We start from the raw sequence: 19,420 nt of genomic DNA, 5'->3' as shown, positions 1-19,420 counted from the left end.
TGTAGTTAATACTTAATTTAATTTCTTCGTGTGAATTGTAAGTACAGCTGCACAGAGGTTACCGAGTGGCTCAGGATGTCTGGAAAACAACCCACAAAATGTCAGTAAATAGACAAATGAGAGTGGGATCCATTTCCGCTCATCAGAGATATGTAGGGTGGGATTCTCCCAAACAATTCCAAATTCTGAATTCACATAAAAACTGGAATAAATCCCACTGCTTTTTTCAGCGGGATTTTCAAAATGAATCTCCCGCACACTGTACATCACAGACTTCCCTCGCCTGAATCTTGTTAGAAATCAGTGGGCGGGGCCTATTCCCGCTGGCGAGGCCGGCAGCGTAACGCAGAGTGGGCCACTGCGCGTGCGCCAATCTGTCAGAGCCGGCCTTCCGATCGCTGGCCAGCCCCACAACCCCGCATCACTGTCCCTCCAACGCCCTCATGGCCCGATTGCTGGCCCCCCCCAGACACGTCTGGGCCAGCCTCGACCCCCCCCCCCTCCCCTTGCCCCGGGCCCGTGTCGATCTCCCCCCCGCCGCATCCCCCCCCCCCCCCCCCCCCCCCCAACCCGGCAGTCCCAATCTCCCAATCCACCGCCCCCCAGCCTAACCTCCCCTCCAACCCCCAGCAGTCCCGGCCCCCTGACAGGCCAATCCTCCCCCCCTCCACCCCAATAGCTAGCCCCGATCAGCCCTTCCCTCCCTCTGTCCCTGATCCAAAGTGCAGAGTGGCAGTGGGACCTCCACCTCCCCCCCCCCCCCCACCCCCACCGATCTCCCCCCTCAGAAGATCTGCCCCTATAGGTCCCGTCCCTCTGGCCCCTCCCCCATGGCACTGCCCGATTCCCAGTGGGCAGTGCCAAGGTGCCCCCTGGGAATTGCCACTTGCCCCTTGGGCAGTGCTGGGGGGCCAGACTGGCAATGCCCAGGGGGCACCCCCTTACCCCCGACCTCCTTGGGGGAGCTAGAGCAGCGCAGGAGAATCGGCCCATTATTTTTAGTGCACTGAAATTGACACGTTGAACACTGAGCTAAAAGTTACCGACATTAGGAAGCTGGACAAAGTTTTCAGCCCTGTACAGAGGAAAGGGGGGGCGATGGCCTAGTGGTATTATCGCTAGGCTATTAATCCAGAAACTCAGCTAATGTTCTGGGGACCCGGGTTCGAATCCCGCCACGACAGAAGGCGGAATTTGAATTCAATAAAAGAAATCTGGAATTAAAAATCTACTGATGACCATGAAACCATTGCTAATTGTGGAAAAACCCATCTGGTTCACTAATGTTCTTTAGGGAAGGAAATCTGCTGTCCTTACCTGGTGTGGCCTACATGTGACTCCAGAGCCACAGCAATGTGTTAACTCTCAACTGCCTTCAGACAGCTCAGGATGGGCAATAAATGCTGGCCAGCCAGCGACACCCATGTCCCACGAATTAATAAAACAAAAGAAATGGCAGTTACCATGATCTTTATTTTTGGATCTGTGAAGCAGAAAATGAGCTGTTCACTTGTGTTCAAGCTGAATTACACTTGGTGATGCCCCAATAACAGACACACATTCAGCTTACTTTGCAACCCAGAGATGCCAGTTTAAATGGGCACTATTTCTGAAAAGTAGGCAGCGAGATAGTGTTAATCACAGGAGGGGATCTGAGGGTGCGGGGGGGATATGGGAGCTCCGCATTGATAAACAGAAGAGGCAGTCTGTCGGCTCAGAGGTAATCAGCAAGTTTCAGGTCAACGTGAGCACTGGATTTTGGGAGGGATTTATAGAAGCAGTTCTACTATCTGAGAAGGCAGCACAGGAAAGGTGCTCAGAAAGCCACCCATGTCTGCTACAACGCAGGGCCAGTATCCGCATGTTTGTACGTTCAATCTCTCTGCGAATCCAGTCTGCTGCAACATGCAGTTCTGAAGGATAAAATGTCCCAAGTGTTCAGAAATGTAAATGTATGGGTCACACTAATTGCAGTGAATGTGGCAATCAAAAGGAGTGGGAGTGTACTGATCCCATGAATGAACAGGAATTACATATCCTGTCAATTGATGCCGTTTAATTCTCTAATCAAAGGCCAAATTGGCAAACAGTAGAGCAATGAGAGGCACAGGAGGTGGATCAAACACTCCGAGCATTTTGAGATGAATGAAAGGCGGATGCAGTAGCACCTGCAGAGGGGAGCCTGTATCACAGCACGCCTGTATCACAGCACGCCTGTGTCACGGCACGCCTGCGTCACGGCATGCCTGCTTCATGGCACGCCTGCATCACGGCACGCCTGCATCACGGAACGTCTGCATCATGGAACGCCTGCGTCACGGAACACTTGCATCATGGAACGCCTGTATCATGGAACGCCTGTATCACGAAACGCCTGTATCATGGAACGCCTGTATCACGGAATGCCTGCATCATGGAACGTCTGCATCACGGAACGCCTGTATCATGGAACGCCTGTATCATGGAACGACTGCATCATGGAACGCCTGCATCACGGAACGCCTGTATCATGGAACGCCTGTATCACGGAATGCCTGCATCATGGAATGTCTGCATCACGGAACGCCTGCATCACGGAACGCCTGCATCACGGAACGTCTGCATCATGGAACGTCTGCATCATGGAACGTCTGCATCATGGAACGCCTGCATCACGGAACACCTGCATCACGGAACGCCTGTATCATGGAACGCCTGCATCACGGAACGCCTGTATCATGGAACGCCTGTATCACAACACACCTGTATCACAACACGCCTGTATCACAGAACGATACAATGTTAACACAGCAAACTCCAATCACCCCTCAGGTACAGCGATCAAACAGTAAACATACGTGAGAGCGCAAGCTAACTGCTGAAAACAAGTTACAGTTCCTCCCAAAACCCGTCCTCACACTGGCTGAAAACAAGTTTCATTAATACTGTGTGCAGTATTGGTCCCCTTATATGAGGAAGGATATATTGGCATTGGAGGGAGTGCAGAGAAGGTTCACCAGGTTGATACCGGAGATGAGGGGTTTGGATTATGAGGAGAGGCTGAGGAGATTGGGTTTGTACTCGTTGGAGTTTAGAAGGATGAGGGGGGATCTTATGGAGACTTATAAGATAATGCGGGGGCTGGATAGGGTGGAGGCGGAGAGATTCTTTCCACTTAGTAAGGAAGTTAAAACTAGAGAACACAGCCTCAAAATAAAGGGGGGTCGGTTTAAGACAGAGTTGAGGAGGAACTTCTTCTCCCAGAGGGTGGTGAATCTCTGGAATTCTCTGCCCACTGAGGTGGTGGAGGCTACCTCGCTGAATATGTTTAAAGCACGGATGGATGGATTCCTGATCGGTAAGGGAATTAAGGGTTATGGGGATCAGGCGGGTAAGTGGTACTGATCCACGTCAGATCAGCCATGATCTTATTGAATGGCGGGGCAGGCTCGAGGGGCTAGATGGCCTACTCCTGCTCCTATTTATATGTTCTTATGTTCTAATACCTAAGACACAACATGAAGACATTGCACCAAACGCCTCTTAGTTGCAATAAAAGTGTTTTCAAAGCATTGAATGTCATTGAATGTTGGCAGCAACACAGAGCCTTTCAGTCCTGCGGCATATCCCAGAGTTCGTGACCACCAGTGCAGTCTACTTTATGTGTTGCACTGAAACATGTGGGTCAGATTGTGCGCAGCAATGTGATAGTGACCTGGCCGCAGTGTGATAGTGAACTGGCCGCAGTGTGATAGTGACCTGGCCGCAGTGTGATAGTGATCTGGCCGCAGTGTGATAGTGACCTGGCCGCAGTGTGATAGTGATCTGGCCGCAGTGTGATAGTGACCTGGCCGCAGTGTGATAGTGATCTGGCCGCAGTGTGATAGTGACCTGGCCGCAGTGTGATAGTGATCTGGCCGCAGTGTGATAGTGACCTGGCCGCAGTGTGAGTGACCTGGCCGCAGTGTGATAGTGACCTGGCCGCAGTGTGATAGTGACCTGGCCGCAGTGTGATAGTGACCTGGCCGCAGTGTGATAGTGACCTGTCCGCAGTGTGATAGTGACCTGGCCGCAGTGTGATAGTGACCTGGCCGCAGTGTGATAGTGACCTGTCCGCAGTGTGATAGTGACCTGGCCGCAGTGTGATAGTGACCTGGCCGCAGTGTGATAGTGACCTGGCCGCAGTGTGATAGTGACCTGTCCGCAGTGTGATAGTGACCTGGCCGCAGTGTGATAGTGACCTGTCCGCAGTGTGATAGTGACCTGGCCGCAGTGTGAGTGACCTGGCCGCAGTGTGATAGTGATCTGGCCGCAGTGTGAGTGACCTGTCCGCAGTGTGATAGTGACCTGGCCGCAGTGTGATAGTGACCTGGCCACAGTGTGAGTGACCTGGCCGCAGTGTGAGTGACCTGTCCGCAATGTGATAGTGACCTGGCCGCAGTGTGATAGTGACCTGGCCGCAGTGTGAGTGACCTGTCCGCAGTGTGATAGTGACCTGGCCGCAGTGTGATAGTGACCTGGCCGCAGTGTGATAGTGACCTGGCCGCAGTGTGATAGTGACCTGGCCGCAGTGTGATAGTGACCTGGCCGCAGTGTGATAGTGACCTGGCCGCAGTGTGATAGTGACCTGGCCGCAGTGTGATAGTGACCTGGCCGCAGTGTGAGTGACCTGGCCGCAGTGTGAGTGACCTGGCCGCAGTGTGATAGTGACCTGTCCGCAGTGTGATAGTGACCTGGCCACAGTGTGAGTGACCTGGCCGCAGTGTGATAGTGACCTGTCCGCAGTGTGATAGTGACCTGGCCACAGTGTGAGTGACCTGGCCGCAGTGTGATAGTGACCTGGCCGCAGTGTGAGTGACCTGGCCGCAGTGTGATAGTGACCTGGCCGCAGTGTGAGTGACCTGGCCGCAGTGTGATAGTGACCTGGCCGCAGTGTGATAGTGACCTGGCCGCAGTGTGATAGTGACCTGGCCGCAGTGTGATAGTGACCTGGCCGCAGTGTGAGTGACCTGGCCGCAGTGTGATTGTGACCTGGCCGCAGTGTGAGTGACCTGGCCGCAGTGTGATAGTGACCTGGCCGCAGTGTGATAGTGACCTGTCCGCAGTGTGATAGTGACCTGGCCGCAGTGTGATAGTGACCTGTCCGCAGTGTGATAGTGATCTGGCCGCAGTGTGATAGTGACCTGTCCGCAGTGTGATAGTGATCTGGCCGCAGTGTGATGGTGACCTGTCCGCAGTGTGATAGTGACCTGTCCGCAGTGTGATAGTGACCTGGCCGCAGTGTGAGTGACCTGGCCGCAGTGTGATAGTGACCTGTCCGCAGTGTGATAGTGATCTGGCCGCAGTGTGATGGTGACCTGTCCGCAGTGTGATAGTGACCTGGCCGCAGTGTGATAGTGACCTGGCCGCAGTGTGATAGTGACCTGGCCGCAGTGTGAGTGACCTGGCCGCAGTGTGATAGTGACCTGGCCGCAGTGTGATAGTGACCTGGCCGCAGTGTGAGTGACCTGGCCGCAGTGTGATAGTGACCTGGCCGCAGTGTGAGTGACCTGGCCGCAGTGTGAGTGACCTGGCCGCAGTGTGAGTGACCTGGCCGCAGTGTGATAGTGACCTGTCCGCAGTGTGATAGTGACCTGGCCACAGTGTGAGTGACCTGGCCGCAGTGTGATAGTGACCTGGCCGCAGTGTGATAGTGACCTGGCCGCAGTGTGAGTGACCTGGCCGCAGTGTGATAGTGACCTGGCCGCAGTGTGATAGTGACCTGGCCGCAGTGTGAGTGACCTGGCCGCAGTGTGATAGTGACCTGGCCGCAGTGTGAGTGACCTGGCCGCAGTGTGATAGTGACCTGGCCGCAGTGTGATAGTGACCTGGCCGCAGTGTGAGTGACCTGGCCGCAGTGTGATAGTGACCTGGCCGCAGTGTGATAGTGACCTGGCCGCAGTGTGATAGTGACCTGGCCGCAGTGTGATAGTGACCTGGCCGCAGTGTGATAGTGACCTGGCCGCAGTGTGATAGTGACCTGGCCGCAGTGTGATAGTGACCTGGCCGCAGTGTGATGGTGACCTGTCCGCAATGTGATAGTGACCTGGCCGCAGTGTGATAGTGACCTGGCCGCAGTGTGATAGTGACCTGGCCGCAGTGTGATAGTGACCTGGCCGCAGTGTGATAGTGACCTGGCCGCAGTGTGATAGTGACCTGGCCGCAGTGTGATAGTGACCTGGCCGCAGTGTGATGGTGACCTGTCCGCAATGTGATAGTGACCTGGCCGCAGTGTGATAGTGACCTGGCCGCAGTGTGATAGTGACCTGGCCGCAGTGTGAGTGACCTGGCCGCAGTGTGAGTGACCTGTCCGCAGTGTGATAGTGACCTGGCCGCAGTGTGAGTGACCTGGCCGCAGTGTGATAGTGACCTGGCCGCAGTGTGATAGTGACCTGGCCGCAGTGTGAGTGACCTGGCCGCAGTGTGAGTGACCTGGCCGCAGTGTGAGTGACCTGGCCGCAGTGTGAGTGACCTGGTGATCTGACGTTGGCTCTGGCTTACCCATTGACAATTTCTCACCTCTATGAGGCAGGAGGTTGTGAGTTCCAGTCCCAGGGACCTGAGCACAAAATCTTAGTAAGAAGTTTAACAACACCAGGTTAAAGTCCAACAGGTTTATTTGGTAGCAAAAGCCACACAAGCTTTCGGAGCTCTAAGCCCCTTCTTCAGGTGAGTGGGAATTCTGTTCACAAACAGTTTGTGAACAGAATTCCCACTCACCTGAAGAAGGGGCTTAGAGCTCCGAAAGCTTGTGTGGCTTTTGCTACCAAAGAAACCTGTTGGACTTTAACCTGGTGTTGTTAAACTTCTTACTGTGTTCACCCCAGTCCAACGCCGGCATCTCCACATCATGACAAAATCTTAAGCAGACACTCAGTGACACAGTGGTTAGCGCTGCTGCCTCACTGTGCCAGGGGCATGGGTTCGATTCCCGGCTTGGGTCACTGTTTGTGTGGAGTCTTCACATTCTCCCTGTGTCTGCGTGGGTTTCCTCCAGGTGCTCCGGTTTCCTCCCACACTCCAGAGATGTGTGGGTTAGGTGGATTGGCCATGATAAATTGCCCATTAGTGTCAGGGGGATTAGCAGGGTAAATATATGTGGTTACAGGGATAGGACCTATGTGGGATTGTTGTTGGTGCAGGCTCGATGGGCTGAATGGCCTCCTTCTACTCTGTAGGCATTCTATGATTCTCTGACTCCCAGTGCTGTACCGAGGGAGTGCCGCACTGTCAGATATGCCATTCTTTGGATGAGGCATTCAACAGCCTTTTTCAGGTGGATATCAGGACATTGTGGACAAAATCTAGAAAAAGTATAAACTTGAGGGCATTTCTGTGCTGTGACAGTAACGCACCGTAAGTAATGAACTCAAATGCCACCTTGTGAAAAGCACTGAAAGCAGCTGGCTTTGCAAGGAGACGGTTCCAAATCTGACATTGCACATCAAAGGAAAATCACAAAGCAGAATGAGTGACTGCAGCTGCGGAGAGAGTTAATGTTGGGCAAACGCACGGGTTTAAGATGCCAGTTCAGCCACTCTGACGATGGAGAAACAGCTGTCACCAATGAGGGATCATTCTTGCAGCCCCTTTACCTCAGAGGCTGTAACATACCTGAGAGCCGACCAGAGTTGGAAGCAAGGATAGAAGACATCAAAGTATTAAGAATACCTTTTTTCTCCTGCTGCTGACGGTAGGTGATGTTATCAGAATTACTCAGTGCTGGCCCCCAATGACAGCTCGATGCTACGTGTTTAGAATAGTTGTGTTGAACTCTTGAAAAATCTTTTTCCAAAAATCCGCAGCCCAAAGCTTTAGACTGAGTAGTATTGTAGACGCAAAATCTAAGCTCACTGAAATCTGAGGGAATTCAGGGCTTGGTCGACTTAACACTTGGTTTGCTGGTGTGGTCTAGCTTACAGCTTCAGAAAACACATAGCTTAAAACAACACGGCACTTGAATATATTTAGAAAGGATAAAATTGAACCAATAGTAATCCTGAGCATGTCATGTCATATATTGTATTTGATTTTAATGGAGTGAATGTCAGGAAAAAGACACAAAAGTCTGAGGTCACGGACCAACCGACTCAAGAACAGCTCCTTCCCTGCAGCCGTCAGACTTTTGAATGGACCTACCTTAAATTAAGCTGATCTTTCTCTTCACCCTAGCTATAACCCAATGTTATATTCTACCCCCTCTCTTTTCCTTCTCCCCTATGTACTCTATGAACGGTGTGTTTTGTCTGTATAGCGCGCAAGAAACAATACTTTTCGCCGTACCCCAATACGTGTGACAATAATAAATCAAATCAGAATCAAATGTCCAACCTCCTTCATAATTAACAATTCAACAAGGCAGCCTATGATTATAACAAGATATTTCTGTTCATCTCTGTTGCTCAATTTAGCAAGAGACAAGAAATAAGGAAAAGCACTTGTGATTTTTTTTTTGGAAAGGCCATTGTTTTCTGCCATGAATCATAGAATGGTTACAGCACAGGGGGTGGCCATTTGGCCCATTGGAACTGTGACAATGTCGAGTAAGAGTCCAGCAGTCAGTTTGGTGGCCATGCATCAGCCACTCCTTTAAAGATTTGCCTTCTATGTGCAGTGAATGGCCAGCAGCAGAGTGAGTCACTTTTACATCATCTACTTTTCCTTCCAGGTCCTGACAGCAGCTGGGAATGGATTTATTTGAGTTTGAAGACAAAGTTTTCACCATCCTCATTGACTACTGGTTTGAAGTTGCATTGCATTACAGTGGAGGCAGTTATTACATCACTAAGGAGTATCCTCATGGACACATGGCATCCTAGGTGCTGTGGTATCAGACAACAGACCTCAGTTTGTTAACAAGGCGATGGCCTAGTGGCATTGTCGCCAGGCTATTAATTCAGAAACTCAGCTAACGTTCCGGGGACCCAGGTTGAAATCCCACCACGACAGATGGTGGAATTTGAATTCAATAAAAAAAATCTGGAATTAAGAATCTACTGATGACCATAGAACCGTTGTCGATTCTCAGAAAAACCCATATGGTTCACTAATGTTCTTTAGGGAAGGAAATCTGCCGTCCTTACCCGGTCTGGCCTACATGTGACTCCAGAGCCACAGCAGTGTGGTTGACTCTCAACTGCACTCCAAGGGCAACTAGGAATGGGCAATAAATGCTGGCCCAGCCAGCGACGCCCATGTCCCTGTGGTGAACCATCGTTGGTTCCCACTGTGGGATTGTTCTAATGTTGTTGTTGGGCTAGGGTGTTCCCACTGTGGGATTGTTCTAATGTTGTTGTTGGGCTAGGGTGGGATTGATACACCTGTGGTTGTTACTGTTGTGGCACATCCCAGTCGGGCTCCGCCTCCTGGGAGAGGTATAAGACCCCCTGCTCGGGCAGGACCTCGTCAGTCTGGGATAGTGTGTTAACGTTCTATTAAGTTCCATTGTTAGACAATAAAAGCCTTCTGTTACCGAAGCTTCATGCCTCGTGTTCAATTGACGCGCATCAGTCCCACAAATGAATAAAAACCTTTGAGCAAGAATATGGTTTCATGCACGTGATTAGTTCACCTGGATATCCACAGTCATGTGACTAGTTCACCTGGATATCCACAGTCATGTGACTAGTTCACCTAGATATCCACAGTCAAATGGAGACGCAGGAAGAGGAGTTTGATTAATCAAGGAATTGATGTAAAAGAATGGAGATATAGCCCTTCTTAACTACAGAACTTACACTGCTAAAAAACAGGCCCTCACCATGAGAACATGACTGTGAACATAACTTCTAGCTCCACAAGAAACACTACAACCCAACATTACCTCAGAAGATCATGAAGAAGTTAGGAAGCAAAAAAGGGACAGTTAAATTCGTAATTTCAACTTCAGGCACAGAACACAAGGCTTGAAAGTGTTACAGCCCAGAGAGAGAGAGTGGAAAGAAAATCAACAGAAAGTCTGCATTGTAACAGAAAGAGCTCCACACTCCGATCAAACAATACTAGTGCAGTTTGCCCTTACCTCAAAACAAAACCCGAACCAAATCAGGTCACCACAGACTAACTCTGTGAATCCTCAGACTTTGGACAAGAGATTAGGGGCTGGATCTTACAGCCTCATTCGTCCCAAAACCGTAAAATCCTGCCCAAGGTCATAGGGCATTCCCATTGTCTGCCCCTCGCCCACTCCGATTGCTGTGGTGGGCGGGGCAGTATTCCAGCCGAGGTGTATTATATCATTGGGGTCACAACTTGAGGGGAAATAATGGCGACCACAAACAGCCATCCAAAACCCCTTTGAAATACACTAAGGATGAAGCATAAGACCAGGTTATAACAATTGCAAGGAATATTTCAGTAGAGGAAACAGGCTGAAAGCTGGTCTCTCTCTCTCTCTCTTGGAACAAGTGTATTACCTGCTTCAGAAGCCAACATTATTAGAAATCGCCCAGCAGACTGTGATCTTGTAATAATTGCAACATATAACCATTGAATATCTACAGTGCAGAAGGAGGCCATTCAGCCCATCGAACCTGCACTGACTCTCCAAAAGAGCATCTTAACCAGGCCCACTCCTCCACCCTATGCTGTGATGGCACGCATTTACCATGGCTAATCCACCTAAAAATGCACATCTTTGGTGTGGGAGGAAACCGGAGCACCCAGAGAAAACCCACACAGACATGGGGAGGATGTGCAAACTCCACACAGTCACTCAAGGCCAGAATTGAACTCTGGTCCCTGGCACTTTGAGCTGGCAGTGCTAACCATCGTGCCATCGAATCCCTACAGTGCAGAAGGAGGCCATTCAGCCCATTGAGTGCACCAATGGGCGGCACGGTGGCACAGCAGTTAGCACTGCTTCCTCACAGCTCCAGGGACCTGGGTTCAATTCCAACCTCGGGTGACTGTCTGGGTAGTTTGCATGTCCCCCCTGTGTCTGCGTGGGTTTCCTCTGGGTGCTCCGGTTTCCTCCCACAGTCCAAAGATGTGCTGGTTAGGTGGATTGACCATGATAAATTGCCCCTTAATGTCAGGGGGATTAGCTGGGTAAATACATGGGTTTATGGAGATAGAACCTGGGTGAGATTGTTGTCTGTGCAGGCTCGATGGGCCGAATGGCCTCTTTCTGCACTGTAGGGATGCTATGATTCTAATAGCCTTAAAACCCATTCAGCCACTAGGGTCACCATTAGCCTCGCCATGACGGTTTTCCGGTTGTCTACATCAATCTGGAAGCATGGTGCGAGTTAGATTATGCTCTCGAGGATCATGGTGCCACATGCTGCATAACTTTGACTGCAAACACATCTCTGCTTGGAGTCCACTAAGAATGTGGGGAAAAGGTAGCCGCAAAATATATTTGAGGCACGGTGACATAGAAATCCCTCTACTGACCATCACACCTTTAAAAAAAATAGTCTTGTGTTTTATATAACTCTTCTCAACAACTCAGGACAGACCAATACCCTTCGGAACCAATTAAGCATTTTGATGTATTTTTGCCATTGTACACAGCAACATAACAATGACAATAATGATGCTGGCTGAGGGGGAAACAGTGGCTAGGACATCAGGAATAACTCCCCTGTAACTATTCAAAATGTCATCAGATCTTTTATGTTCACCTGAAAGTGCAGGCAAGGGCCTGAGTTTGACGTCTCATTTGAAAGACAGCAGTCAACTGTCCGAATACTGGAGTGTTTGACCAGAGTCGGTGTGTTGCAATGAGGTCGCTGGAGTGATCTGAACACACATTCAAAGCTGAGATGCTACAAACTGTGCCACTGCCAGATGAGGGTGGCACGGTGGCACAGTCGTTACCACTGCTGCCTCACAGCGCCAGGGACCCAGGTTCTATTCCAGACTCAGGTCACTGTCTGTGTGGAATTTGCATGTTTTCCCAGTGTCTGCATGGGTTTCCTCCGGGTGCTCCAGTTTCCCCCCACATTCCAATGGTGTGCAGGTTAGGTGGATTGGTAATGCAAAGTTGCCCCTTAGTGTCAGGAGGATTAGCAGGGTAAATACGTGGGGCTACGGGGATAGGGCCTGGGTGGGATTGTTATTGGTGCAGGCTCAATGGGCTGAGTGGCCTCCATCTGCAGTGGAGGGATTCTATGTTTCGTATACAGGTATCTACCACCTTTCCAATTAACAGACAATGAAATGGGCACCTTTGTGTTCTTTTAGTAATTTAATTTGGTCATGGTTAATCATTAGATCTGGGTCATAGAAACTAGAGGAAGGAGTTGGCCATTCAGCCCTTTGAACCTGCTCCGCCATTCATTTTGATCATGGGTCATCCCATCACAATGGAGAGTGAAAGTATCAGTTCACCGGCCTGTTTACAACAACTGGTTAAGTTACAGACACAGGTTAAAACTGATAGAGAAAACTGTAACAGCAACAGAGCTGAAAGTCCATCATGATCAAATCAGCACTTTTGTTTCGATATTTGTGAATAGTGCTGAATCTCCCTTTTGTGCAATATCACAAAGGAAATCCCATGAGAGTGCTAATGAGGTGGTTCATTTGAAATGTTAGTTGACTTACGTGCTCAGCACTTGACCTCAATATGACTGTTATGATGGCCACAAAGGATCAATAGATCTCCCCGTGGGATTTGTGGAGAATGCTTAATGAGGAGCAGAGGTTCGCCCAATGGGAAGCAGCTAACAGGGGATTTTAAGCCTGTAGCTTTACCCGGGCCGGAGTTGTAAGCCCCGAGGTGAAGACTTACGGACTGTAAGCCATGGGAGTGGCCTTTTCCTTTGGTTCACAATCTTGGGTGTTGTTGACAGGAGACCAGCGTGTGGCTGAATTACTGCATTGGCGACAAGGATGGGATAAAGTTATTTTCTTCTTCCATCTTTCCCTCTGGACAACCTATGAATGTCAAGACTTTCTCCAGTAGGAGAAAGCCACTATGCCTCTTTTGGAAAAATCGAGTCCAATGACAGCAGTGGGGAAGACTGGGCCCAATATACTGAGCACAACATTGAAGGAGATGAAAAGCACAAAGTGATATTGATAACAGCATGCGGGATATTAACTTTCAGTGTAATAAAAAGTCTGACTTATCCAGAAGCCCAACTCAAAAACCTTTAACGAACTAACCCTAACCCTTAATGAACTCAAAAAATACACTTCACATGAAGCCCCCAGTAATATCGCTTCAACATGGCTGGAAGAATCCCTGGGGAACCTGTCACTGAGTTCTTGGCTAGGTTGAGGAAATAAGCCAAACACTGCAAATTTGGACCACTTCTTAATGAAATGCTGTGGGACAGATTGGTATGAGGCATAAATGACCTAACCATCTAAAAGAGTCTATTGGTAGGACCCAATTTGGACTCAGAAAAAAGCTGCAGAGAGCCTTGTCACAAGAGGTGCTAGAAGAGGCATCAGGCTGCAATGTCTTCCAACTAGGGTGAGGGACGTCATGCAACCAGTCCTCAATGGAGTGTACTTGTGTCAATCAGGTGTTAAAGGGCCCCAGCCGATATAGGAACCCTAATGTCACCACTAGACAGTCAAGGAATGGCAATACCGACACTGATAGTATGAAAGAATACACTCTAGAAAGGTGTAGCTGTCAGTGGATGGATTACTACAAGTACTGTCAAAGGACACAGCCATGGCCATGTTTCAGGGACAGGCAAACCCATGCTACCTAGAAAGGAAACCAGGGCTGGTACCCGACTGTACCATGCAGGTATCCCCTCTTCCAGAGACAGGGACACTACAACCAAATCGTACTGTAACAACAAAAGCTGCCCCAATAATGTGGAATTACTAGTGAATGGCCATCCTTTGAAGATGGAGATGGACACGGGAGCCGCAGTCTCCGTTATCGGAGAATACACCTATAAGCATCTCCAATCGGGCATCCAACTCCTGAGGTTGGAAGATACGAAGGCCAGGCTAGCCACGGGGAAACCTTTATAAATAGTGGTCTGGTGACTTATAGAGAGCAATCAGCCTGTCTGTCACTCATTGCCGTACAGGGGTATGGGCCAAGCTTTATGGGGAGAGAAAGGCTCCAGCAGATTCAGCTCAACTGGTTGGAGATCTTCAGGAAGGTATGCATGGATGATATGAGGTATCGTAGATAGCCTGGAGTTCTTCACGGATGTGTGGGGAAAATAGAAGGAGCCAAGGCCAAGATCTACATTGACCCTGATGCTATACTTGGGTACCTCAGTGCCAAGCCAGGCCCTTACTCCATACTGGAGGAAATGGAAGCTGAACTACAACATCTTGAAAGCTTGGATATAATAAGGCCGGTGCAATGTGCAGAATGGGCTGTGCCTATAGTCCCTGTTCTTAAACCTGACAAATCAGTTCATCTTTGCAGGCACTATAAACTGATAGTCAATCAGGTCTCCAAACTCGATAAGTACCCTATGCCCCAGATCAAAGATCTGTACACCAAGGTGGCAAGATGGTCTCCAAGTTGGACATGAGCCGTGCCTACCTCCAGCTTGAATTGGATGTGTCCTGCTGGAAATATGTGACAATCAACACACATGAGGGACTCCACAAGTATACCCATCTGCCTTTCGGGGTCTCATCAGCGTGTGCCATCTTCTAAAAAGTTATGGAGAGCATCCTTCAAGGGCTACCCAAGGTAGCAATATATTTAGATAACATCTAGGTCACGGGGGATTCAGAACAGGAACACGTGCAGCGATTTTCCAGGGCGGGAGTTTGCTTGAAGAGGAAGAAATTCCAGGTGGCTGAAGTAATCTATTTAGACTAACCCTCGTAGATGGCATTGGGTTACATCCAGTAGAGGATAAAGTGAAGACCATCAAGGAGTCACTGACTGCGAGGAACATCTTGGAGTTAAAATCCTTCCTGGGGTTAGTCAATTATTACGGAAAATGTATCCTGAATTTGGGTTCCATGCTGGCCTCCTTGCATACCCGATGAGGAAAATACCACAGATGGTCTTGGGAAACTCCGCAGTCAGAGACTTTTTCTCAGGTCAAATGTCAGTTACTGTCACCCAACGTACTGACCCATTTCAACCCAAAGAAAGAATTGGTTTTGACTTGTGACGCCTTCCCAGACGAAGTTGGTGCAGTGCTGTCACATCGCTGGCGGGATGGGATGGAGAACCCATCATGATACCCAGGACCCTTTCGGATGCAGAGCGACAATATTCTCAAATTGAGAAGGAAGAATTGGTGGTCATATTTGGTGTGAAGAAGCTCTATCGATGCATCAAGAGACAGTGGTTTTCTAATAGTTACCAACCATAAACCCTTTCTGGGCCTCTTCAAAGAGGACCATGCAATTCCCCCCATCACCTCCGCTCGGTTACAGAGCTGGGCCTTGTTATTGGCAGCCGAAGAGTATATCATGGAAGACCGCCCTAGAACCCGGATAGTTAATGTTGATGCACCGAGTTGCCTCCCGTTGCCCACAAGCCTGTCTCCTTTACCAGCAGTAGAAGAGGTTGTGATGACCCTGAACTTTTTGGAGACCTTGTCAGTGTCAGCAAGGCAGATTAAAGCCTGCATCCAAAAAGGTCCAACCTTATCCAAAAGTAGGCATGTGGTTTTACACGGTGGATTCTAAGGATGACCCTCTGAAGAAATGAAATGCCACCTCATTAAGAAAGCTCAACTTAGTGTTGAGGACAGGATCATTCTTTGGGGATCCTGAGTACTCATTCCGCCCCCTGGACGAGGTGCAATATTAACAGGACAACATAATGGCTGCCCAGGAGTCTGAAAAATGAAGATGCTGTCTAGGAGTTACGTCTGGTGGCCTGGTCTTGAATTCTGACATCACAGACTTAGTAAAGCAATGTGACCAGTACCAGAAAAATCAATAATTCCCACCCTGAGCCTCCCTACATCCATGGGAGTGGCTTGGCAGGCGATGGATACGTGTAGATGTGGACTTTCTGGGCCCTTTATGGGTTCCATGTTTCTAATCATGGTGGACACACACTCCAAGTGGTTGGAGGTGCGTTTCATGGGCTCCAGGATTACTCAGGCTACGATCGAAAAATTGCAGCCAAGCTTCAGCACACACGGAATACCGGATGTCCTGGTTTCCGATAATGGCACAGACTAGTGGTGATTTCCAGAGCTTGGTGGTATCTGACATATGGACTGCACCTTATCACCCATCGTCAAATGGACTGGCAGAACGGACATTTCAAACCTCCATAAATAGCATGAAGAAACTATGGTGGTCTCCATGGAGACTAAACTGGCACGACTTTTGTCCGATTACAGAACCACAACAGGTGTTGCTCCAGCAGAGCTGTTGATGGGATGACGGCTTCGTACCAGATTGAGCCCATTATTCCCAAACTTGACAGTGAAGGTGGAGTCCCAACAGGAAAACCAAAACAGAAACATCGATTCCACTTTTGCAACGGGTGATGTAGTTCATGTGAGGAACTTCAGGGATGGTCCCAGATGGGTCCTTGGGATTATTATGGAGAAAACAGGACCAGTATCTTACAAGGTCAAAGTTCGGGGTGAAACCCTAAAAAAGCACTGCCAGTCCGTTTGACGATGGGTGATAAGGTGCAGTCCATGTGTCAGATACCACCATGTTCTGGAAATCACCACTAGTCTGTGCCATTATCAGGGAGTTTGTGCCTGAGCCACTCTGACATGGAGGTTGAAGAAGCGGGTCCCTGGGCTGTCGTGGGACCTGAGGGAGAATCTGCTTCAGTAATTCTGCAATGCTGCCCCTGTAAAAGAAGGTCCCCTGATCAGTATGCTCTGTCTTACCCAGGCCCACCTGCAACAGACATCCACCCAGACATCCTCAGAGTGAAATTGCCAGGAGAAACATGGACCTAAGGAGGGTAGGATATTATGAAGGCTACGAAGGTCACATGGGATCATCAATAGATCTATCTGTGGGCTTCAGAGAATATATGCTGCCTTATTGAGCGAGTGCAGGTTCGCCCAATGAGAAGCAGCCAGCAGAGGTTTTTAAGCCTGTAAATTTACCTGGACTGGGGTCGTAGGTCCTGAGGTGAAGACTACCTGACTGTAAACCACGGGAGTGGTCTTTTCCTTTAGTGCACAATAAGGGGTGTTAGTGACGGAACTGGGATGTGGCTGAATTACTGCAATGCCCTTCTGACCACATACCCACACCATCTTTGTGGGCAGCACGGTGGCACACTGGTTAGCACCGCTGCCTCACAGCACCAGAGACCCGGGTTCGATTCCAGCCTCGGGTCACTGTCTGTGTGGAGTTTGCACATTCTCCCCGTGTCTGTGTGCGTTTCCTCCGGGTGCTCCGGTTTCCTCCCCTAGTCCATAGATGTGCAGGTTAGATGGATTGGCCATGCTAAATTGCCCCTTAGCATCGTGGGGATTAGCAGGATGAATATGTGGTGTACCTGGGATAGGGCCTGGGTGGGATTGTTGTCAGTGCAAGCTTGATGGGCCAAATGGCCTCCTTCTGCACTATAGGGATGAACATAAGAACATAAGAAATAGGAGCAGGAGTAGGCCATCTAGCCCCTCGAGCCTGCCCCGCCATTCAATAAGATCATGGCTGATCTGATAGTGGTTTAGTTCCACGTACCCACCCGCTCCCCATAACCCTTAATTCCCTTATTGATCAGAAATCTATCTACCTGTGACTTAAACATATTTAACGAGGTAGCCTCCACTGCTTCAATGGGCAGAGAATTCCAGAGATTCACTACCCTCTGAGAGAAGAAGTTCCTCCTCAACTCTGTCCTAAACTGACCCCCTTTATTTTGAGCCTGTGTCCTCTAGTTCTTGTTTCCTTTCTAAGTGGAAAGAATCTCTCTGCCTCTACCCTGTTGAGCCCCTTCATTATCTTATATGTCTCTATAAGATCTCCCCTCAGCCTTCCAAACTCCAACGAGTACAGGCCCAATCTACTCAATCTCTCCTCATAAACTAACCCCCTCATCTCCGGTATCAACCTGGTGAACCTTCTCTGTACTCCCTCCAAGGCCAATACATCCTTCCGCAAATAAGGGGACCAAAATTGCACACAGTACTCTAGTTGCGGCCTCACCAGTACCCTGTACAGTTGCAGCAAGACCTCCTGCTTTTATACTCCATCCCCTTCGCAATAAAGGCCAACATTCCATTTGCCTTCTTGATCACCTACTGCACCTGCAAACTGAGTTTTTGCGATTCATGCACAAGGACCCCAGGTCCCTCTGCACAGTAGCATGTTGTAATTTTTCACCATTTAAATAATAGTCCATTTTACTATTATTCCTTCCAAAGTGGATAACCTCACACTTGTCAACATTATACGCCATCTGCCAGATCCTCGCCCACTCACTTAGCCTATCCAAATCTCTCTGCAGACTTTCCGCATCCTCCACGCAATTCGCTTTCCCACTCATCTTTGTATCATCCGCAAACTTTGTTACCCTACACTCGGTCCCCTCCTCCAGATCGTCTATGTATATGGTAAACAGTTGAGGCCCCAGCACCGATCCCTGCGGCACGCCACTAGTCACCAACTGCCAACCAGAAAAGCACCCATTTATTCCAACTCTCTGCTTCCTGTTAGATAGCCAATCCTCAATCCACGCTAACACTTTACCCCCAACTCCGTGTACCCTAATCTTCTGCAGCAACCTTTTGTGAGGTACCTTATCGAACGCCTTCTGGAAATCCAAAAACACCACATCCACCGGTTCTCTTCTGTCAACCGCACTCGTTACATCTTCGTAAAAATCCAGTAAATTCGTCAAACACAACTTTCCCTTCATGAATCCATGCTGCGTCTGCTTGATCGAACCATTTTTTTCAAGGTGTCCTGCTATTTCTTCTTTAATGATGGATTCCAGCAATTTCCCAACTACGGACGTTAAGCTAACCGGCTTGTAGTTACCCGCCTTTTGTCTACCTCCTTTTTTAAACAGTGGCATCACATTAGCTGTTTTCCAATCAGCCGGCACTTCCCCAGAGTCCAGCGAATTTTGATAAATTACAACCAACCCATCTGCTATTACTTCTGCCATTTCTTTCAGTACCCTGGGATGCATTCCATCCGGGCCTGGGGACTTGTCTACCTTTAGTCCCATTAGCCTACCAAGCACTACCTCTTTAGTAATAGTAATTGTTTTAAGGACCTCACCCCCTACGGTCCCATGCTATGATTACTAAGGCTATTTACATGTCTGTAACATTGCCCTACTCAGCCTCTGCTGCTGAAACCCTCATGAATGCCTATGATATCTCTAGCCTTGATTGGCCTCCATCCTTCATAAACTAAGGTCATTTCAAACTCTATCCTAATTGACGCCATGATTCATTCACCCATCACTGACATACGCTGGCTCCGATTTTAAAACGAACATGCTCATTTTCAAATCCCTCCATGGTGTTTCCCCTTCCTAGCTCTGTAAACTCCTCCAGCCTGA

The sequence above is a fragment of the Mustelus asterias genome, chromosome 24, assembly GCF_964213995.1.
Source record: "Mustelus asterias chromosome 24, sMusAst1.hap1.1, whole genome shotgun sequence".
Taxonomy (NCBI): domain Eukaryota; kingdom Metazoa; phylum Chordata; class Chondrichthyes; order Carcharhiniformes; family Triakidae; genus Mustelus; species Mustelus asterias.
Note: the sequence above shows the minus strand (reverse complement) of the source record.